The following is a 24,951-nucleotide window of genomic DNA, read 5'->3' on the forward strand; positions in this document are numbered from 1 at the left end:
TTGTTATGGCTTCCTTTGTTTGTAATGCTACGTAAATCATCATTAAAGAAAGCTAAGTTATTTTCTCTTATGTGATTGCTTATAGCCGTATCACTATGGGAGGTGTATCGCCTTTTAATATTATATCTATATAGTTTTGGGTTACTTAAAATGCCACAATTAAAAAGAACTTATTCCAACCAGGGAGCTATCGCCCCATAGAGAAAAACACGGTCGTATAAGACAAATGTGGAAAACTAGCGCCATTGGTCCAAGAGATTATGATATGGTAACGCCCACCTGAAAGAGTAATCACGGAGCATACTGTCTCTTTTTATCTATGTATTGTGCCTACGTGACCACGCGGTAATACCCGAACGATTCAGAAGTGATGTTTGCACTGTCTTGTGTTTTTTGTATCTCACACCTTCATACACCTTTATCACAAGAGCATCCCTTATCTACGATGGAGCGTTCGATCAGAAGAAAATATCAAGCTGGTTTTAAATTAAAAGTCATTGAAGTGGTGAAAGAAATTGATAACTGTGCTTCTGCAACAAAATTTGATGTGTCTGAGAAACTGGTACGAGATTGGAGGAAGCAAGAAGAAGTAAAAAAAAAAAAAAAATCAGTGTCTGATTTTATGATTGATTTTTCGGGTTTCAAGACCCGACTTATATGCGAGTGTATACGGTAAGTCAGTAGTATGTTTTAAAATTATATATCATAAATAAATTCATTACAATGTATTCCTATATAGTGTTACTATACATTTGTGTAACATGAACCATGTGAAAATCATCCATCCATTCATTCACTTGTCACTCAGTCAAAACAAAACATTTCAGATTAAAAATGATGACACATGTGTGGTAGAGTGGGTCTGCGGCTTCAAAAAATAAAAAAAAGAGTTCAGTTTTAAATCCATAGAGCTGTGTCGCTCTCTGTGGGTGCGATTGCATGACCACTGGGAGTTAATGAGGTAGTTGGAGTGAGTCACACCTGCACGTGTGGGTTTGATCGTTCTCAATTGCTTCATTGGCTTCCTGCGGTGTGTTATTAAGGCGCTGTGTCCACGGAGATGTCAGTATATATATACTGGTTGGCGCAAGGAAGAGGGAAGAAATCAAAGATGGGAGAAATCAAAGAAAAGGAAAAGGAGGGGAGGTTAAAAGACATGAAAGGCAGGCTTGGGATCGATGATCTGGCCACCTGGAAGGAGGAGACAGCACGAGCTGGGGCCCAGTGAAGGAGCATTAGCTGTGGCGCTCTAGGGGCTAGTTTGCCCTCCTGAACATACAAGTGGAGTGTGGCAAGCAAGGCAGGTGCCCTGCTGAGGCTTCCAAGGTGTGACCACGTGAGCGCGAAGGAAGAAGGGAGGAGAGCCGACCTTGGACGTTCTGGCCATGATGCCTGGAGGCAGCCAAGACAGAAGTCAGCCGAAAGGAGCTCATGGCTGCTTAGTCTCCGGCAGTTATGCGAGCAGTAGGTGAGCCGGGAAGAAATAGAAGGAGGTGGACTGAGATCAGGAGGAGTTGACTGCATTTTAACCTTGGGTTTTAACGGATTTATTTATTGATTATGTTCTTTCCCCACTTCTTACTGTATTTTTATGGATTTATTTATGTACTTCTTTTAGAACACTGCACAATTGACACTTTTGATGGTTTTTACTTTTGTTTTGATTGGTTTTTAATAAAAGCACTTGAACACTTTTTCCACCATCTTCTGGTATCATCAGAGAATTGTCCTCATTTATCAGCTCATCTCGGTCATAACTATCGATGGTGTTGGTTCAGCAGACTTCCATGCGGGAAGAAAGAGACTGTAGGGGACTGGCATCGTCACAACATGCAGTCTGCTATAGTAATTACTTATAAAAATATTTATATGTTTTATCTGGTCAACAAAATTCTCTGGCGCATTGCAATTTTCAATATAACTTTTGGATCTTGTAGAAAATCTACAGTAAGCAACCTATTATTTCTTTGTAGCTTAACCTTGCTCTAATAAATGGTATTAACTGCTGTTCTTTTTTGGGTAAAAGCTGTCAAACTAGCAGAACACCACAATGCCTTTTCTACATTTTTAAGCAGATCTTTTAGATTGAGAAAGGGTGTGTTCACTTACTAAGATAAGGGGCATTAAGAGGGATACCATTATTAAAACAAGACTCTTCAAAGGTACCCTCCCCACACTCTGTAGTTCTCATAATTATCTTTAACTATTGTCAAGCTCGAGTGAGTAGGAGACATCTCTAGTCAGGTAAGCAATACCACCCCAGAACAAGAGAGGACACACTCTCAGCCTTCTTCTCAGAGGGACGTCGATGGGAAGATGAGTTACAGCATTTCTGGTTCTCTGCCACCTAGCTCTCCTCCTTCTGTGAACCACCAGTCAAAATCCACCTGACACCAGAAGGAGGCAGTCAGTTTGACTTGATCATCACAAATGAGCTGAAAATTCAGAAGCCCTTGTTTATTTTCACTTTTTAACACCTTTGTGTGCATCTTTTATTTTCTCATTTTTCCACCCCTCACCATTAAACAGTGGCCTGCTGGCTCCCAAAATCATTGTCTGGCTCACAGAGGTTTTGATTTATTTACATTATATAGGCTTGACTAATTAAATCATGAATAATTAAAAATGATTGCATGTACTTTATTGTGTGCAGTTTCTCCAGTCTGGTACTCCATCCAGGGTTTGATTTCTGCTATCCTGAGAAATGATCCAAATAATTTGCAACCCTTTTTTGGAATATGTGGGCTTAGATGAATACATGCGTTTACCAATGTGATGAATTATAAACACAGTAATGAAAGTAACCTGACACTTGTGCATATGTATACAGTGATGTTGCATTAGCCTTATATGAGATGAAACTATCTAAAGTAACGAATTATCCACAGTTTAAGAAAAAATTTAAGAAATGGTCAAACTCATAGAGCTGTTATTAGTGCTTATAAGTTATACCCATGACATTAAGGGCACAAGAATGATGTTCAGAAGCATGGAAATAAATTTTAAACAATAGATCTAGAATCTATAAAGCAATATAAAAATGAGTAAAGTTTAAAAAACCACAAGAGTTGGCAATTATCTCAGATATGCTGTTTCATTCTATAGGTTTTCAAATGGTACACTGTCTAGATAGCATCAAATTTCATGTTTCTTTTGATGGACCATTCTTTGTGAAATATCACTAACTGCTGTAGCGCCAGAAACCAGTGTATAGTAAAGTATCATACTATAAGATTTAATTTGATGCAGCTGGACGTCATTTTATATTAATCACATTTTGTTCTCATCATTGTTAGTGATTTGCTGCAAATTTTTCCGTTTTCGATTTCAACAGAAAGCATCCATAGCAATGCAAAAATCATCAGTGTGCTTTATCCGTATAAATCAAACAATAAACTGCAGCCTTCAAACATAATGTGTCTTAAAGATTTTCACATTTCTTTGACTGTGATGTTTATCATTCTTCCAGGTGATGAGATATTATTTAGTAGTAAGACAAAAGTGCTTTGGCATGATGTATGACCTTGAAGTTCCAAGAAGCTTCATTATTTAAAAAAATAGTAGAAATTCCCCAAGATTTAAATCTGAGTATTGTTGAGATTAAATAATGGTCCTATGAAGTTCTTAGTGGCACATGACTGAAGGTGTGAACTGCAGTAAAGGCGTTATAGTGGCATTTTTAGAAGGAGTCACAAGACAGAAAGTGTTAATTGGATGAAAAGATGGAGGTGCAGATGCAATGACTATATTGTAAGTAGCTGAAAGATGGCATCACAGACTCCCACAATTTCACCCAATAACCTTCAGGGATTTTTCGTTTTTAATTTTATTTGTATAAAATAACATTCCATATGATCAAGTATAAATTATACAATGAAGAAGATAACTCATACAATCAAGTCAAACAGCATGAGCAAATCTATATAAATAACAAAAAAAGGGTGAATGTCCTTTTCCTCGATATAACGGTTATTATGAAATGTTATTAATTAGATCTAGCCATATTTAAAAAAAGTTTTGAAAAAATCATTTTAGCAAGAATTTTTTTTTTCCCAATTTCAAATAGTACAGAACATCAGTTACATGCTGACTTATAACAGGTGATCTGGGATTCCTCCAGTTGAGCAATATAAGTATATTTGCTAGTAGTGTGGTGAAGATAATCACAATCAATTTGTCCTTCTCCACTTTAAGCCCATTTGGGAGTACACCCAACACAGCTGTTACTGGGTTAGGATTGAGTGTGACACCAAGGCTGTCTGATAGGCATTCAATTAATTCATTTCGTGCACTTCCAAAGCATGTGGCCCAGTGAGGCCGGAGCTAGATTGTAACGTTCAGAAGGTTGAATCTTTCCCTGGATACTTTTTGGACAAATTTTAAACTAGATAAATGTGATCAATAAACATTTTATGTTGAAAGATTGAATGCTTTGTGCATATGGAGCTAGAGTGAATTCTGTGCATGGCTGAGATATTAAATGATAGATTCTTTCCCCACCGTATCTTGGGAAGTGTGAAAGGAAGAAAGTTCAAGACACTTTTGTATATTATTGAGAAGTGGTCTGAGTCTTCAAGATTCATCAGTATTTCTTCTGTAATAGAAATGGCTGGAAGATGAGGAAATTTGGTTAGGTTTTTTTGTGTTAATGGGTAATTAAATTTGAAGAGTAATTGTTCATTAAATGCAAAGACATTATTTATATTCAATTATATTAGTGTTTTAATCCTGGTTGTTTTTCAAGAATTAAATACTGTGTAGGTTTGAGAGGATAGAAAAAGGTGATTATCATGTAGAGGTGCAACAGATAAAAGCTTCTCTGCCCTGAAGTGCTTTCTGCATTGGTTCCATATTCTGAGTGATTGATATATTGATATATTAAATTATTGGTATATTGACAATAATTTGTATTTACTGGGTCAAAAAGCAAGGAATATAAAGAAGTACAGCAGAATTTTATTTCCATTGCAGGCCAGCTTTGTGTATATTCATTAATTTTTGTCAATGTCCAGCTATATAGGTCCATGTATATTTGACACACAGTAATAAAGCTGAAAGTTAGGTATTGCCTTGCCACCTTCTGATTTAGGTCTTTGTATAGTCACCCTTTCAATGCTTGGATGCTTTAAATCTATACTAATAAAAGGCAAAGCCCTCACTCACTCACTCACTCACTCACTCACTCACTGACTGACTGACTGACTGACTGACTCATCACTAATTCTCCACCTTCCCGTGTGGGTGGAAGGCTGAAATTTGGCAGGCTCATTCCTTACAGCTTACTTACAAAAGTTGGGCAGGTTTCATTTCGAAATTCTACGCCTAATGGTCATAACTGGAAGGTATTTTTCTCCATTAACTTTAATAGAGTTGAGCTGGAAAGACGTGGGGGGCGGAGTTTCGTGTGACATCATCACGCCTCCCACGTAATCACGTAAACTTACTGTCAACGCAGTACGTAGAAAACCAGGAAGACCTCCAAAAAGCGCTTAAGAAAACATGCATTATATAATTGAGAAGGCAGCGAAACAATAAGAAGCGAGCGAGTGACATATAATACCATATTCATGAGTGCTGCTACCTCGGGAAGAAAGCAAGGTGTAAACCTAAACTTTAAATTAAGTTCATAGACAGGCTACCGCTGGCGTTTCACATGCCCACAGGTAATGTGGGATACAAGTTTAATGAGAGGACGCAGGATATAAACGAGAGTTTTGATCACTTTGTAACTAAGTTAAAATTGTACGTGAAGGGGTATGCTTATGCAAATTCCGAGACTGTGTTTGTGGGGATTGACAGTTAAGGCGGTGGGGAGTCACGCCATCATCTCCCTCCCATTCATCTCATTTCGCTCTGAGCTGAGCTCAGGCTAACGCCGTCTTCCGAAGCAACTTCGTCAGACTGCCACCAAATACTCACAGAAAAATCCACAAGTTAATACACACGCTGTCTCTAGAGTTTCTCCACACTGAATCCTCCAGGCACTACTTACAAAAGGTCACATTGACAATCGTGTTACGTTATTTTTAAAATCTTTCCTTTTCTTAGCACAAGCACAGCTGAGAAGCTTGATGCATGTGCTCCATAACGCGTTAAAAATAATGCATTTAATCACACTTTGCATTACAAGCAAAGGGAGCTTTTGTCAATGCATGATTTCCTGGTACACCGATTACATTGATCAGCGATCCCGATTCATTTTACCCTCGCACCCCTTAGTTTGAGAAGAAGTATGAAAAAATATGAGGTTAACACAGAAAAACAGATCACCAATTCAAGCTTTATGAATAATCGATTCGCCATCAATAATTGTTTTGGTAAAGCCATCCTCCTTCCATTTTATAATTTTTCCGCCACTAGCCATGATTAAATGAACGGTAAAAAGTAAGAGCAAAGCGAGGGTGACTTATTTAGGCAGGCATATATATGACAGCAACACTCATGACAATGTCAATCATGTTACGTTATTATTAAAATGTTTCCTTTTCTTTTTCATTACTTCTTTAACACACTATTTCTCCGCTTCGAGGCGCATTTTTGCTATATATATATATATATGAATGACCTCCAAAGAGCGCTGAGACTTTTGATATCATGAACGTGTCTGCAAAAACTGGGGTCTCCTGCCCTGCAAAAGTCGAGCAGCCAGCGCGCGTGCATAGCTGTGCCGGCCTTTGAGACGCTGACTGCGCTTCTGCCTTAAGTCAAAGTGAGCACTTTTAATTTTTTTCATCCTCCCCCTGCGCTATAGCCCAGACAAGTGCAAACACGGGACCCCTTTTCTACACCACGGCAAAATAATATTAAGGCGATTCACACTTTCTTTTGCACGTATACGATTATGAGGTCCTAAGCTTGGATTATGAAGACACGCACAGGAGTAGAGGACTGACAGTGCCATCACAGCCGATTAATGGCGGGGACGTCTCACCAGTCTACACAAGACCCACCACGACTGTCCCCAAAAGGCGATCATAACGTCAGAGAACACATCTCTCTATACTATATAAAAGAAAAAGGCAACTTTCCTTTCTTTACACCTTTTTTCCTTTTATCCCAAACCAAAGCCTTTCTCTCTTAACACTGCAGAGGACACAAAACTAATTTTCTTTAAATGCCGGTAAGGCACATTACCAGAGGCTCAAATTTTAACGTTCACATAGAAAATGTAATTTCAATGTACCTGTACTTCTTAAATCGTTAATGTTTTACTGTTTAATAACTTATAGACTATAATTTATTATTTTTCCCTTGCACTCAGTGACCAAACCTATACCCACACATATAGACACATACAAACATACACACAAGTATATGTATGTGTATATATATATACACACACACATACATACATACATACATACACACATATATATAATTTGTGTGTGTTGTCAGGGATGCCAGGGGCCATTACCCGGCCGGGACGCCAGGAGGGACCGGAAGAGGGTCAGAGCCCTGCCTGGATCACGGGGTTTGCCTTCCGGGTTGCTTTGGGGCCACGGGTCAAGGGCATGGAAGCCTTTCCCTGTAGGGGCCCGTGGTCACCGCCAGGAGGCGCCCCGATGTCTTGGAGACTTGTTGCCCCAGCACTTCCGCCAGACCAGGAAGTGCTGGGGGGAAGATTTATGACGGCACCCGGAGAGCAGCCAGGAGGACAGCCGGCACTTCCGCAATGCTGGGGCGTGGCCAACGGAGGAATGCCAGGAACACCTGGGGCTCATCCGGGTCCTCTATAAAAGGGGCCGCCTCCATTCATTCGAGGCTAGAGTCGGGTGGAAGGAGGACGAGGCAAGAGGAACTGTGGAGGTGGCCCGAAGACAAGGCATTGTGGCCAGGATTGTGACTGTTTAGGGTTCGATTTGTGCATGTGACTAAGGTCTGTGTGACCATTGGACTGGGTCTGAGTGACCTTTATTGTAAATAATTGTGTTTAATAAACGTGTGGTGGTTTTAAACAACATGTCCGCCTGTCTGTGTACGGGACAAGTTCACAGTGTGTATGTATGTATGTGTGTGTATATATGATGTAGATAGGTATGTATGTGTATATATATATATATATATATATATATATATATATATATATATATATATATATATATGTGTGTATATGTAGATATGTATATAGATATGTAGATATGAAGATATGTATGTGTATATATGTGTGTGTGTGTATATATATATGACAGCAGCAATCCAAGCTGTGAGAAAACAGTAAAAAGGAGGCGTGTCAGACGTCGTGGTACATTTTCTGATGCAGCTACGAAAACAACTTTGACACTGCCAAATACACAAAACAATTACTTTGACAATCATGTTACATTATTTTTAAAATGTTTCCTTTTCTTTTTCATAACTTCTTTAACACATGACATCGCTGCGAAGTGCGGGTATTTTGCTATTTATATATATCACAGCGACACTCATAACAGTGACAACACAATTACATTGACAATCATGTTACGTTATTTTCAAAATGTTTCCTTTTCTTTCTCTTTCCTTCTTTAACACACTACTTCTCCGCTGCCAAGCGTAGGTATATATATATAGATAGATAGATATATATATTTAGATAGATATGAGAACAACACTCATATCAATGACAAAACAATTACATTAACAACCATGTTACGTTATTTTTAAAATTTTTCCTTTTCTTTTTCGTACCTTCTTTAACACACTACTTCTCCGCTGCAAAGCGCGGGTATTCTGCTAGTCTATACTAATAAAAGGCAAAGCCCTCACTAACTCACTCATCACTAATTTTTCCGTGTAGGTAGAAGGCTGAAATTTGGTGGGCTCATTCCTTACAGGTTAAGTTAAGCAGGTTACAAAAGTAAAGCAGGTTTCTTTTCAAAATTCCACGCATAATAGTCATAACTGAATCCTACTTACGTACATATATACGTCCATAGCCTGCAGCTCGGTTGCCGTGTGAGGCGGCGTTGCGTCCCCCATCCCCACGCCTCCCACCATCGATCAAAGAACTGTCACTTACCGAGCGGTTTCCATGCCCGGAGATGCCGCCTGCCTTTTACATTCTCTATGTTACATATTGCATGGCCATATCAGGCTCACTCTTGATATCCAGAGGAACATTGTGTCTTATGTATTGAATGGCTGGGTCAGGTTCAAGGTGTGGACTGATGACGGTACAGGAGATAATTATACTACACAGGAGCACCATAAGAGTGAAATGCTTAAGCCCTTCACCTATGCATCTGCATGTGAGTTGATGGCTGCCGCTGAAATGTTCGGTTGTCGCTTTCAAGTGTACTGAAATGGCCAAATATTTTACACCTTTTTAGAACCACCAATGCCTCTTAAACATCTTAGATTCACAGGTGATGATTTCAGTAGTGGACACTGTTTATGAATGTTTCAACTCTCAAAACGTGGATGCGAAGTCATCGATGAAGTCAGTTGTATGCTTACAACGCTTGACAGATGCCGAATGTCACTTCAACACAACAAGTCCTGCAAATACTAACATAATCGAAACAAACCATGAAACTCAAACCAATTATGACAGCAGCAATCCAAGCTGTAAGAAAACAGTAATAAGGAGGTGTGTCAGACGTCGTGGTACATTTTCTGGTGCAGCTAGACGGAAAAAACTTTGTGACGCTGCTGCCAAATACTCACAGAAAAATCCACAAGGTAATAGACACGCTGTCGCTAAATACTCGGAGGCAAATCCACAACTTAATAGAAACGCTGCCGCTAAATATTCACAGGCAAATCCACAAGTTAATACCGGGAATGCCTGTTAAACATCTTAGATTCACGAGTAGCGATTTGGGTAGTGAACACTTCGATGAATGAAACCTGTTATCTTTACAACAGTTGACAAACACGGAATGTAACTTGATCATAACATGTCCTCCAAATATGAACCTGATTGAAAGAAATAATGATAATCAAATCCTTGATGACAGCAACACTCATAACAGTGAAAAAACAATTACACTGACAATCATGTTACGTTATTTTAAAAAATTTTTCGTTTTCTTTTTCATAACTTCTTTAACACACTACTTCTCCACTGCGAAGCATGGGTATTTTGCTAGTTCTAAATACATGAGGTCATAATTGAGTCTAATTTCTTAAAGAATGATTTGTTGATGTATATAGGAATGCTCTGAAATTGAAAAAGAAGCTCAGGAAGAATGTTCTTGATAATATTGATTTCCTTGCTAATGTGAGATGGAGTGTAGACCATCTGTTCACATCTTGATTAATTATTTTCCATGCTGATAGCAAAAGTTTTTTTAAAGAGATCTTTATATTTGTTTGTGATGTTTACCCCTATGTATTTAAGCTAATATGCTAAAATAAATGGGTAGGTGTTCAGTCTAGTATTGTGTGCTAGAGAGTTCACTGAAAGAGTACACTTTTATTCAAAATAAATTTGAATCCAGATACCTTTTGAAATTGATAGTGCATTAAGGACTAATAGTAAGGAAGTTTGTGGCTCTGATATATACAGTACCGTATCATCTGCATATAGTGATATTTTCTGTTCGAGTTCTTTTTTGATAATTCCCTTTATCTCTTACGCATTTTGAAAGTAAATGACCAATGGCTCAATGTCGATTGCAAAAATCAATGGTGATGGGGACATCCTTGTTGAGTGCCATGTTCTAGTCTAAAGTAGTTTGAGATAATGTTGTTAATAAAGACAGAGCTTTCTGGACTGGTATAAAGTAGTTTTATCCATGTACATACATTTCAGCCATTGTGAATTTGTGCAATGTGGGGAATAGGTATTCCCATCCAACCCTGTCAAATGATTTTTCTGCGTCCAAAGATAAGATCTCTAGGATATTTGGTTTTATGGGTAAGAATATTGTAATAAACAAAAGCCAAACATTATAAGCTAAGTGTCTACCTTTAATTAATCTGGTTTGGTCTTGTGATATTACAGGAGAAAACACTTTATCAGTCCTTTTAGCTAGAACTTTGGAACGTATCTTAACGTCATTGTTCAATGAAATTGAGCTGTATGATGCACACTATAATAATTCATTTTTCTTTTGAAAGATGACAATTAATACTTGGCAAAAATTTTGAGGTAGAATTTTGATGTCTGTAGCAACTATGAACGTTGCTAATAATAGTGTAGCTAACTTACTGGAAATTTTTTAATAAAATTGTACTGGGTAGCCATCACAGCCTGCTGCTTTCCCACTTTGAATTGAGTTTATAGCACTCCAAAAGGTTTGTCCAGATCCTTTGGACTAATAATATCTAGCAGTGGTATTTGTAATGCATAAAAAATTAGATTGTGTTTTTTTCTTCTTTAAACTAAGTAGAATATATGGACTTAATAGAACTCTCTTCTGTAGGTTATATTTTTATGGTCAATGATTTTGTGCTCATCTGTGTTGGTAATTTCTGTAGTTGCATTGTGACTTTCCTGCTTGTGGATTTGTTGCTCTACAATCTTATTAGCCTTCTCTCCATGTTCATAGTAATGATGTTGCAATTTACAGATAAGCTATTCCATTTCTTTTGTTGAGGATGCATTTGTTTGGAAGTGATTTCTGTCAGGTTCTCATCTGATAAATGACTGGGGACTAAGACAGCAGCTATGAAATAAGTGTGTAGGGCATAGTGATTCAAGTTCCAAGATCAAAGGGATGTAATTGGAGATTACGATAGCAACGTACTTGCAAGATTTCATGCTAAATTATTATAAAGAAATAATAAACACTATGATGTACTGGTGACAAGAAGCAATGTGCTCTTGAGGTTGGATTTAAGAATCTCTATGGGTCTGATAAGTTATGATCTATTGTAAACGGTGTGATTGTTATTTCCTCTGTAGCTGAAGACCTATCCTGGGGCCTGATGTATAAATGGTGCGTATGCACAGAAATGTTGCGTAAGAACGTTTCCATGTTCAAATCGCGATGTATAACAACCTAAACTTTGCGTAAAGCCACGCACATTCCCACGGTAGCTCATACCCTGTCGTACGCAAGTTCTCCGCTCGGTTTTGCAGACTGGCGGCACCCAGCATCAAAGCAGTGCTACTGTTCCTGTGTGGTTTATCTTTCTTTCTCAGATCCACATTATTGACGAGGCTTTATAAATACACTGAAATTAACCGCATATTCTTTATTAGTTTAATGCATCTGATTGTAATTAACCTGTAACAATATAATGGTCCACAGAATGGTGAAACTATTCCAAATACCATAGCTGCTTTAGCGTTGTTACTCTCGTCGCACCTTCTTTTTCTTCTTACAGCTGCTTCCGTTAGGGGTTGCCACAGCGGATCATCTTTTTCCATATTACTCTCACTGCACCACTCGGAGCATTTGATCGGAAAGAGAATTATCGGTATGCAGCATCAAGCACACGCTGCCTCAGTCATGCTTCCTATTTGAACTGCTTCTTACATGGGAAACGCTTCAAAACCTTACCTGTATGGACCTCTCAGTTCAGAAAGAGTTTCATCCCAAGAAACATAACCACAATCAATCAAGTGCTCCTTGTAGCACTGTTTGTACTTATTTGTACAATCATCTCACTATAAACTTGCACTACAATTATAATATTGCACAACCTGAGCCACTTTATAAAATACATATTTACATAGGATGACAATATCATTTTTAAGATGAAATGCAGCAAAATATGTTTATTATATTATACAGATAAAACTTTAACTTCATTTAAATAATCTATATTGTTAATAATTAAAGGATATGGTGTCGCTACACAAGCAAGGATTTGGTGCTCCATTTACGGACTGTTCCTGCCTCGCACTGTAGGCTTCACTTGGACTGGCGTAAAGGATAGAATAATTAAACATGTACTACGAAGAAATTTCAATGTTCCTTAAAAGTTTTGAAGAATCAATGTTCTAAGCTTACAGATGGCTTAACGTCTCTTACAGAGCTGATTGTATGGCGATTGGTTACTTGGATAAGGAAAAGGAAGGACAGGAAGAGGGAGTTAGTACGTTTGAAAGAGACAGTACTGCTGCAATTAATTATTTAATCGAAGGTCGTGCACAATCACAGCACCACCATGTTCCCATGTTTAATAACATGCTTTAACTCCTATCATCATGAAAATGATATCACATATACATCTCAGTATTTTAATTATTCTGAGAGCTGTAATACTACGAATGTAATGGTTTCTGTGTCCTGTCGGAGGAAGACAAAGCATGGAAGCACTTAGTGATTCACACACATAGAGCACACAGAAAATCAAATACAAAACAAAGCATTTAACATGCTACTTTAGTTACGACGGGATTTGAGAAGCTAATAAATTAAACGATTTTAAGATGAAGTTTATGATGTTTTACCTTAATGACAAAATAAACTACGTGGAAATTTCAAGATTGACGTTGACATTTAGTGCTTTTTTCCCCACTGTGTGCCTATTTTTTTTTCACTGTACCCTAATAAGCTTTCATATGAAACCTAGATGGTGGGCTATGACTCGGCTTTTCACGGTGAATTTGATATCTGACAACTTCTTTTTTATTTTGGGCACTGTGCGACTTTGTGAACTTGAGCTTTCAAGTTTCTCCGACACGCCATGTCACTTGATCAACTTCCTTTTCTTGTTTATACCATTGTTTAAATCAAAAAATAGTACGTTTTTCCTTGCCTCCACTTGGTATTCGCTGAAATTGTTCTATTTTTCCTCGTGGTTTTGCCATTGTCTTTTCACAGAACACTGAGCTTAAGGGCTATTTATATTGATTTACATATTCAAAGAGGCGTAATTCTGGGAGGAGATGGGGCGGGACATAAGGCGAGTGCACATATGTTAATTTCCACGGTGACCAGGATTTATGTAGCGGAAGAACATGGAAGTTGGCGAACGCACAGATTTATGCATCCGGATTTTTTTGTGCGTAAGTACTTTTCCGCTTTTGTGCTTACGTCATGATATAATGTGAATTCTATGCACTGCGTTATGCATGAGGCCCCTGGTCTGGATTTAAAACACCATTAAAGTCTCCAACCATTATAATTTTATGAGTGTTCACATAGGGAATAGATACAAATACATTTTGGATGAAATATCTATCATCCACATTATGTGCATAAATATTTCTCAAAACTAAAATAGATTTAAATAAATTACCCATCACCATGACATATTCTCCTTCAGGATCAGATATTACATCTGATACTAAAAATGCTTTATATATAAGATTCACACATTTTTAGTTTTCTTTGTAAAGCTGGAGTGAAAAATTTCGCCATCCAATTTCTTTGCAATCGAAACTAGTCCTAATATATTAAGAGAGTCTCCTGTAAAAATACTACCCAGGCATTTAGGCCTGTTAGGGGAGAGATTACTTTTTTCTCTTTAGATTGTGATTGAGACCTTTGACATTACAACTTACAAAGTTCACGGTTTGGTTGGAGAGACACTGCTTCTGAACTTTTGATGACATTTTGTAATCTTAAGTAAAAGATTTCATATTACTGCCATGTATTATTTCTAAGGAGTTCCAGTCCTCTGACATGCCAAGAGACAGAGCGTGTCCACAACAAAACAAAACCCCAGCAACAGTGTAGTAAGGATTAAAATTGAGATATCTTATTTTAAAATAGTCCAGATACAATACACCTAGAAAAAAACCTGTATAAATTACACGTACTTAATGGTTACCCAAATATACAAAATATACAAATTCAATATAGTAACTGAAAAGAAATGGCCAAAAGCAAATACAATGTATAGTTATGGCAAATGTTGCATTACAAATAGACCAAATACACCAAGTTGCAAGCAGAACCTTCTTTGCATTACCAGAACATGATATGATTCTTTTTCATATTTTAGGTGATGTTGGGATCAGTCTCTTTATAGCACTTTTTCTGTGTCTTCAAAAGAACTAAAGATGTAGAATTAGCTACTACCAATCACTGAATGGTTGTTTCTAGCAGCTGTACTCCAATCCATGCGTCCAGTTATAAACTATTAACAAGTCTCATATGACTGTTATTTGATCTCAACTCAACGTGACCAGGATAATGACAGTTATAAAGCTGATGACTCAATGTGTTTCTGCAGAAGGAACAACTATGTAAAGGTTAATTTTACACTGGAAAAATAAAATTGAAGTTAGAGACACTTGATTTTAGCTGTTGAGAGTTGATCATTTTATACTGATTCCTTGCAGGTAAAAACATTAATTCAGTCCTCTCAGAATAAATCATAATGCACAACAACAGCATTTTCAAAACAGCAAGGTATTGTATTTGATGTGAATTTGAACTGTTAAGATATTTTTTGTGATTAGGCCTCTTTGAATGAAAAAATATTTTTTCTTAATGTCCAGATTCCTACCAATAAGCAATTAATGCCTTTAACACTGGGCAGACCTAACAGCAGATGGCACATAAAACAAAGTAAATGAAGCATTAACATTTGGTGAATTAAAATCTTCTGTTCAATTGCAGTTTTAATATTTCAGATATACAATTTAAAGCAAATAAAGTGGCTTTAAAAATGGCAGTGCCCTTGTTAATAATTAAGCTTCTTCATGTTTTGCTGTTAAGGACTGTTTTATGTTTCATGAACAATTTTATTATCACCAGGTAGTGAAGGTGAGTCCAAAGGACTAATTTTTTTATTAGATGAAAAAAATACTGGGAAATAAAGTCTTATTTTAAGGTCAAACGAAGAAGAATTAACCATAAACAATCAAAGGTTTTATCACCAAAAATATAGTGTTAATCTTCAACAGAGAGGTCAAAAATCATCAAAAGTTCAAGCCAAAAAAGTCCTCTTGCTGTCTCAAAATCCTTAGTTTTCATTATACTGAAAAGTCACTAGTTAAAGGAATACTCCACAAAAATGTTATTTTTTATGTTGTTACCCTGTGTAGTTTGTAGTAGTTTAATCTCATATTTGCATGTAGAATGTAAATTGAAAAGATTCTAATTGAACAGGACCCACCTCTCCTCCTCATTCATTAATCAACAATTCTGTGTTCAATTGAATAGCACTAGGAATTAATCTTTCCTCTTTATATTGTACGCGTGTAAGTTTCCCAGAAGTACGTATTAACAGCAACATTTATTTCTACAGCACATTTACATACAGTAGAAATGATGTAGCTCAGAATCCTTCACAAGATGTCAACGAAGTAATTACATGCAAAGAAAAACTAATTAAAATAGATAAGAAAAATAACACAGATAGTATACAGCAAATAAACAAATAATAGATACTTACATGAGACAGATATATAATTAAGAGAGCTGGAGTCCTTAAATATAGATTTTCTTTTGAGGTCTGTAAATGACGTTCCAATGATAAGGTCAGTTGGCCTGGGTGGACAGAAAAATAACAACTCCAGTAAAGCTGGAGAATAAACAAAATTTGTTGGGGTTCTAGGCCAAAAGACCACCCATCCCCATTGGGCATTCTGGGTAACTTTTTTTTAAAGCTTTGTCTTAGAGTCTCAATGCAGTGGCAGGTTGAAGTGTCTCGCTTTAATTCAAACATCACAGGTGACTGCACAGGCCACCACAGAGAAACTGGAAAAGAAAACAGGGAAAAGTAAAGATTAGTAAAGATTGCAGGTTCATTAAAGAATATGATGATTCTATGCTAGTGTAACATATTGGAAGTAGGACTAGATTTTAGCTATGAAAAAGCCAGAATAAAAAATGTGGGATTTTAGGAGTTTCTTAAAATGATCTATGGTGTTAGCCTGGCAAATCTGTTTTGGTAAAGTGTCCATATTTCTGGTGCATACCAGCAGAGGGCCACCTCACCACTTCTTTTATGTTTTGCTTCTAGAATTATAAGCATGCTGCTATTAGAAGATCTAGGGTTAAAACTTGGAGTGTAGAGGGAAAGTGACTCAGAAATATAGGAAGAAGCAAGAATATTAAAGGCTTTATTTTAAAGTCAATTCTTAAAGACACAGGTAACCAATTTAACAATGCTAAAACTGGGGTGATGTGCTCAAATTTTTCTTATCTGGCTAGAATTCTTGCTGCTGTATTCTGGACTAATGGCAGCTGATTGATGCCTTTCTTCAGTAGTCTTCGTAGAACTGCATTACAGGCAATCTAAATGAATGAAAACAAAAGTGTCAATAAATTTCTTAGCATCTTGCAATGTTATAAGAGGTCTAACATTTGGAATGTTCCTCAAATGGACAAATGCAGTTGTAGTAATCTGGTTAATGTATGATTTAAATATTTAGGTCAGAGTCCATGATTACACCAAAATTCTTTACTTCCACCTCGAGTTTTAATGCTAAGGGATCAAGTTTATTTCTAATACCCTCATTATTTCCATCCATCCATCCATTATCCAACCCGCAATATCCTAACTACAGGGGGTCTGCTGGAGCCAATTCCAGCCAACACAGGGTGCAAGGCAGGAAACAAACCCTGGGCTGGGCGCCAGCCCACTGCAGTCATTATTTCCATTTTTACTAACAAATAAGATTTCAGTTCTTTTCTGTTTAAACTTGAGGAAATTACTACTCATTCATTCAGAAATACAAGACAGACATTGAGTCAGAATATCATGGTCATCAGGTGCTATAGATAAATAAAGCTGCATGTCATCTGCATAGCCTGGTAGATCATCTTGTGTTTTAAAATAATCTGATCTAGTGGGAGCATATCGATTGAAAATAACAGCGGGCGCAGAATAGATCCTTGTGGTACATGATATACAATATCATGGATTTCTGAAGTACAATCACCACAACTAACAAATAAGTATTAATATTAACTAGTAACTAGTAGAGAAAGCTTTCTAGAGGAAAAAAACACATGGATGCAATTTCTGATTTTTTTTTTCTAATTGTGAACAACAGGGTCATTTCTTTGTTAAAGTATTAATAAGTCCTAAATAAGCTTAATATGGTAAGGCTGGGTTGTTTGTGTGCTTTATCACCTTAGACAGCCAATTCCTATACAATTTCTAAATTCATCAGTGCAGTGATGATGAATGTTTTGGGGTTTTATTACACCTAGTCTCATGATATTTACAAGTAAGGTGGATGAACTAATACAAACAGCAAAATACATTAATATTTGCATTAGGCTGCAAAACATTTACGATTCACTGATGTGAAAACAAGCTGACTGATGTGTAAAGGTTCACTGAACTGAGTTAGGCAAATCAATGGTACATTTATAAAAGTACCTTATCATGAAAAAGCTAGCAAGACATTAGAATGGACCATCCAATATATAGTAAGTACTCTATAATAGCAGTGTAGGTATGGATGGTCTTGCCAAATTTGTTTCAATATAAAAAACTGAAGGGCACAGCCAAAAAGGTAATTGACTGTTTAATTTGAAGAACAGTAAGTTTTTAGACTAATGTCAGTATTAAATGAATTATAAACTTTTAAGTCATAATCATTAAAGTTCTATATCAAGACAACAGCTAAAGTAGGCAGGGCAATTTTTAAAAAGTACAAGTAAATATTCATAAACAACCTAAGCGAACAGTGTTAGAATGTGATAAAACTGCTATAAGAGTGTCCAAAGACTTGAAAACTAATATCATTAATAGTACAGAAGGCCAGAGGACAAAAACAATACATTAAAAGAATCCATGATTCAAGAGAATACACAATAGCATAACAGTTGCAGTTTGTCTTTTGAATGAATGGGTGAATTGCAAGACAAAACTATTACTGTAGATCTGAAGATGCATTAAACAATAGTCCTTATATAATGAAGAGTATTGTCTGAGATTACAGAGTTTAAACCAATAAGTTAGAAACATTTGCTGTTCTCTCCTTTCTTTCAAAGAACAGAGATGTTTCACAGGAGGAATTTTCTAAGAAAATTCACAGCTGTTTTGTTTTTAGGATGTAATGTAACGTGTAGGACAATCTTTTTCATGATATTTACACAATAAATGTACCGCTAACTTCACACTGGATGAGACAGATTCCATGTACCGGAGAGCTTGTTGAACACAATTGTAAAATACTTTGAGAATTATACTCAATAGTGGTTTATAATATGTATATTTGCTAATCTACATGTATTTATGCAAATGAATCCATGAAGGTTCTTATTTTTGTATCATATTTTTTTCAAATGAAAATCATTTGTTTATTCATTACATTGCCAAAGCAATTTCACTTAATAGGTTACAGGAGCTGTCTGAAGGGATTCAGTAATTTAAGCATATCTTTCATCATTAATAGCCAGTACTTATTGATTTATGCACTTATTATAAATTCCGCAGTTTTGGTTTGACAGCCCGAAAATTTTAAAGATGGGGTTTTGGGTCTGTGTTAGCCATTGCCTGTTTTAAATCAAAGTCATTTTCGGTTTGTTTTTTTTCTCCTTTGATTCATAATTAATTATTTGTTGCCCTGTGAACAGCTGAGACAAGAAAGGTAAGGCACTTGAGTAAACAAAAGAAAAGACAGCTGAATTACCACACATTAACAAGAAGACAAATCTTTTCTGACAGAACAGCATCACTGAAGAGTTTTCCAGGCTGAAGTAATGCATCTGCAGTCATGTGAAAGAGTCTGCCTGCTACAACTCCCCTGAGGCATTAGATATGGTGCTGGGGCACTAAAAGAACAAATGCCTTGAGCACCGCTTGTAAGTGATTTAAGAAAAAAACAGGAGTGTCCCCAACTTTACTCTGCACATTCATGATGAGCAAGGCATCCACGGAAGGGATAGATGATAGCATTTTCAGTTTTTAACTATTTTTTTCTATTTTAATATACTTTGTTAACAGTGATATCACTGTTGATTCCCTAATATCTAATAAAATGTTAACCTTTTGTTTTAAAAAATGATGGCATTAATATTTTCTGTGAAAACCATTAATGTAAACAAATCATTTGCATGTACTTCCTTTAGCTGTAATATGCATCCACCAGATGAATAGCGCAATTGCAAGCCTTTCTATGTATTGGCATCACATGTTTTTTAACACTAGAATTACCAAAGCCTACGAAAAAACTTGTAGTCCCAGCCCACCTTAAATCCCTTCGCACCTCTCTGTCAGTGTCTTTAGTCTTGTAAATGTGTCGATCAACACAAGCAGCCTGCTATTCCATCCCCCAACCCACCGTCGCAAAGAAGGGTCTCAGTGATCAGTGTTTATCTTGGAGTGAAGTGCTGGGGTTGTAGAGGGTAAATAATATATCATTATTTGGAATACATGTTTTTTTTTTACTTTTATTCTCTCAGTCACAATCACGATACAAACCCCCCACCACCACCACCCCAGATCTGACGCTGTTAGTTTTTATTTGAAACTGGGAATAACTGTAGATGTGAGTGGTGTTTTGAGACAATTGAACTGGAAATTCTCTGATCTGGAGGGATAACAGCTGACACACAAACGCTGGCGAATCTGCCTTCTTTGTATCTCACTTAAATTTTTTTATTAAGTTTTATTGAGTGTTCCTGTTCACGCTGAATTAGTATGCACCTGATGGTCCATGATGTCAAAGCTGCACTGACAAAAAAACAGAGACATAGGTATATATGATATTTGGAATTATTCATTTTATGACCTGTATAGCACATTTCGGAAAATACTGTGGTACAAATGCAACATTATTCATATTATTCATATTCCTTTGCATGCCTTCCTGTGCTTGTAATCAGTGATTTCGTTTTTTAATAATGTTAACACAAAGCTACCACTGCTGCACTATACATAACAGATAGTTCCTTCAGAGGGTGTATATACACTACTGCCAATGTAATACTGCCCAAGCAGTACGTCAGAAGGTGTAATAATGTATTCAGTTCCAACTCTGCTTTAAGAAGGACATAAGTTTTTGAAGTAATCAACAGAAGTTGAAACATCTGTGCAAATTGTTTGCTTCAATTTAAAAGTCTTAATTTACTTTAATTGCTGCAGAACATCTTTAGGTGGTAACCTATTAGTTGGTCCCTGAAGAAGGCCCATTTGTAATAGTCTGATATTTTCACTTTTTATTTTCAAATATGAAGAAAAACTGAGGTGTTGTAAAACTTTTGAGAGGTAGTGTATATATATATATATATATATATATATATATATATATATATATATATATATATATATATATATATATATATACATATGCATATTTTGACCTAAAATTGGGTTTGGCTGGCAATATATATTGGTCTAAATTAGTTTGTCCTAAAATTGGGTTTGGCCTGTAACATATATATAGGGCAAAGCCACACAATGGAGGAATTTGACATACACCGTCGATAGTTATGACTGAGATTAGCTGGCAAATGAGAACAAATCTCACTGATGCCAGGGGATGGTGTAAATGCTCAGGTGCTTTTGATTAAAAAAAAATTAAAAACAAAAGTAAAACCAAAAATGTCCAGGGTGCAGTGCTAAAAAAAACCCAAATCCATAAAATCATTGAAACATGGAGATAAAATCCATAATAAATAAATCCGTTAAAATACAGGTTAAAATGCAGTCTCCTTTCACCTGATCGCAGCCCACCACATTCTGTCACCCCAGCTCACACATCACAGGCATTGCCGGCAGAGCCTCTGCAGCACGAACTCCTTTCTGCCGACCCCCATCTTGGCTGCCACCACACTGCGCAGCCATACCGTCTGATTCGGCACACCTCCTGTCTTACTTCGCACTCACACAGTCGCTCCTCGGATCCACTGGGAGCCCTTATGCCTCACGCGCCTCAGCCTGCACTCCCTTCTGGAGCCCCAGCTCGAGCTGCCTTCTCCAAACAGGGGGCCCGATCATCTCTATCTGACTGCCCTTCAGTCAGATGAGTAAATGTGTGTAATTTCAGAATTGCAAAAAGACCCTGAAAGAGGGAGAGGCAGCCTGTCTTTGCTCCTGACCAACAGATTGCAATAGTATGGCACTGGCCAACAATGCCACTGCACACTGAAATAGTAAAAAGGATTGCAGTGTTTATCATTTATCCTATCAGTGTGTAGTTGATGTTTAGATCAAGCTATTCATGTGATGGTTTGCGTGTACAGTTCTGATTCAGAAATAACCTTTTTTAGAAGAGAATGGTTTTGAATGCAGTGTGTACTTTGTTGTCAGGTGTGTGATATGTTTTGGGTTGTGTGAGTGTTTGTGGCTCTTGTGTATAGAGTTTGTTTAAGATGAGCTGTAGTTTGAAAGTGAGAAAGAACTGTAAACGAATGTGAACGGAGCCACACTGCAATATAATGCATAGAGCCACTGTACTGTATGTATTATCACACACTTGCATTTCATCCTGGAAACTGTATGAATTCAAATGCAAGTCTGAGCTTTTTAAATATTAAGAAAATGTAATGACATGAATTTAATAGACCCTGTTTGGTGACTACTGTCTTCCATCTTCTATCGGCTCAAGAGGTTTCTAGTTTATAGAACTCTTAGTGAGAGATGTTATAGAGAATATGTTTTTTTAGCCTCTCACTTTGAATAGCAAGAGTTAGATATAAATGTTGAATATTTAAGTCTTTAGTGAAATAATTACAATCACTTTGTTATTGACTCAAGTAAAGCATATGCAGCAAAGTGCGCATCATTGAAAACCTGATGAGCAGTAGCGTACAATACTGACAAGTATATAACATTTTTTTGTTTATTTTTCTAAGAGAAAATATTTAAGGTCATAAATGGGAATTGAATGCAAGGCTCTTGATTGATGGGCATGTATGCTATCCACTATACTACCTCCAAACTTGGTCAGTAGGTCTTTCTCAGTTAATACTGTACATTATACTGTATGATTGGAACAAAGATCAAGAGATTGAGGTGGAAGATCAATGTAAAAGAGAATCTCATGTGGAGTAACTTTAGGAACTGTGGTGTAGTGGTTAGGAAATTTTATTTTTTTATTTTTCTTAGAGGAAACATTTAAAGTCATAATTGGGAATTGAACTCAGGCTTCTTGGTTGAGGGGCATGTATGCTATCCACTATGCTACAACCAAATCTGCTCAGGAGGTCTTTCTCAGTTGATATTGTACATCATACTGTATGATTTCAACTAGATCAAGGGACTGCGGTGGAAGATAAATGTAGAAGTGGACCTCATATGTGAAATAACTTTACAAACTATGGTATAATTTTATTTTGTCCAGTGTGTAACTCTGAAGAAATAGAAAGGTGTGATATTGTTTCCAAAAAAATAGTTAGTAATGGTGGTGTAGTGGTTAGCATATCTGCCCTTAAAGTAGAAGTTGTGGGTTCAGTTCCTGGGTATGATCTATGTATGTTCGATTTTGTTCCTATAGTAAATTTGTATTGTTCTTTATTATCAAGCATTGCCTATTATTATGCCGTGAGCATCTAAAAGGTGTTTGTTTGGAAAAAATAGGAACTCCATGAGACAAAGTAAAATATTGAGGTATATATTAACATTTGGAATGTAATCAGGTTTGGATGTGATCCTGGGTTATAAAGAAAATGGAGATGTGTGAAATGGAATTACTTGTAAGTGCATTTGTTTTGATATATTTGAACCTTTTGTGAAAGTGCTTATTTGTTATTTGTACTTCAGTCTTCACAAATTATACACTTCATGTCAAAATTTTGTCGTTAATACTAAAACATGAAAAACGTTTGTCTTTTAGATATGTGTTCAACATTTCTGTCATGCTACATTTACATAGATCTTTGTAGACACAGAACACACATGAAATGCATGTGTTCCAAATAACGATATATTTTTTAGCCTATACAGCTCTAAGTACCTCACTCCTTGATAAACAAGGCTTCAGTTGGGAGAGGTTTTTGCAGTTTCTGAGGCGGTGGGAGGATGGGAATAGCAGGCTGCTTGCTCCTTGGGGTTATCGACACATTTACAAGACAAAAGATGCTGAATGGAGACATGCGAGTGGATTTAAGGTGGGACGGATTTATGAGTTTTTTTGTAAGCTTTGGTAATTCTAGTGTTAAATAAAGAAGCTGTAAGAAAAAATGATTTTTGAAATATTGCAAAGATTGGTTTATATGTACTTAATAAGGTCTCAAGAGAAAATCTTGGTGATTAGGTTTTCGTTTATCTCCTTATCTTTCTATTTTTCCCTATAAGTAAGAGTTAATCGTTCTGCCTGTCAGGCCAACATATTGGTGTTGAGTGGGAAGGTTTACCTTCCAGGGTTTCAAATTAATGTCCTAAGTTATAGATACATTTCTTCTTAAACTAAGGAGAGAATAAAATAAATAGCCTGTAGTTTTAGCATTAGCCGGTGCTATTTTCCAATATCCCCTTTTAAAACTCTCCAATTGTGTGTCCTGATGGTAGCTTCTAGATTGCTGCCTTTTGTTTGTAGCCTGGAGAATGTCATAAATAATTTACATAAAGCCACCCTCCACTTTAATATGCAATGTTCTTCTTTGTTAGTTCTATATGCTACTTTTCACTTTTCTCTGTCCACATATCCCATCAAAATGAGAAGTAAAACGTCTCCCCCTTACATAGTATAAACATTGCATTCTTTTAAGGCTTCCATTTCACCATTCATCTTTCAACCGTGGATTACCTCTAAAACTCTGCTCTTACTAAGAATATGAGTCTAGGCCAACTTTGCATTTCCCCTGAGGTATTTGATTTTCAGTTAAATGCTCAGAATCAAAGATCTTCTGTCAAGGGGATCTCTTAAGAGGTGTGATGCCAACATTCAATGCTGCCTGCCTTGCAACTTTTTTTAAATACTAGACCACAAACTTTAATTAAATTCTAAAGTTGAACGGGATAACCTAGATTAAGTATGTGACCAACAATATCGTAGTTGATGCCCACAACCATATTTATCAAAATCTGAAAGTGAAAAAGCAGTCATATCCAATTTGCCTTGATACGAGTGAACGTGAGTACCTTACGACTGACTTACATTCTCTCAAAAGTGTACCGTGCTATGGCCTTGTGTTCCATTCATCCTTAGCTTAGTTCCAGTTTTTAGTAAATTGCTGCCGTTATTTTTGTGTCTCTCCTTGTGGTGTCGGTGTGGAGGTG

This window comes from Polypterus senegalus, chromosome 2 (genome assembly GCF_016835505.1).
Source record: "Polypterus senegalus isolate Bchr_013 chromosome 2, ASM1683550v1, whole genome shotgun sequence".
Classification (NCBI taxonomy): domain Eukaryota; kingdom Metazoa; phylum Chordata; class Cladistia; order Polypteriformes; family Polypteridae; genus Polypterus; species Polypterus senegalus.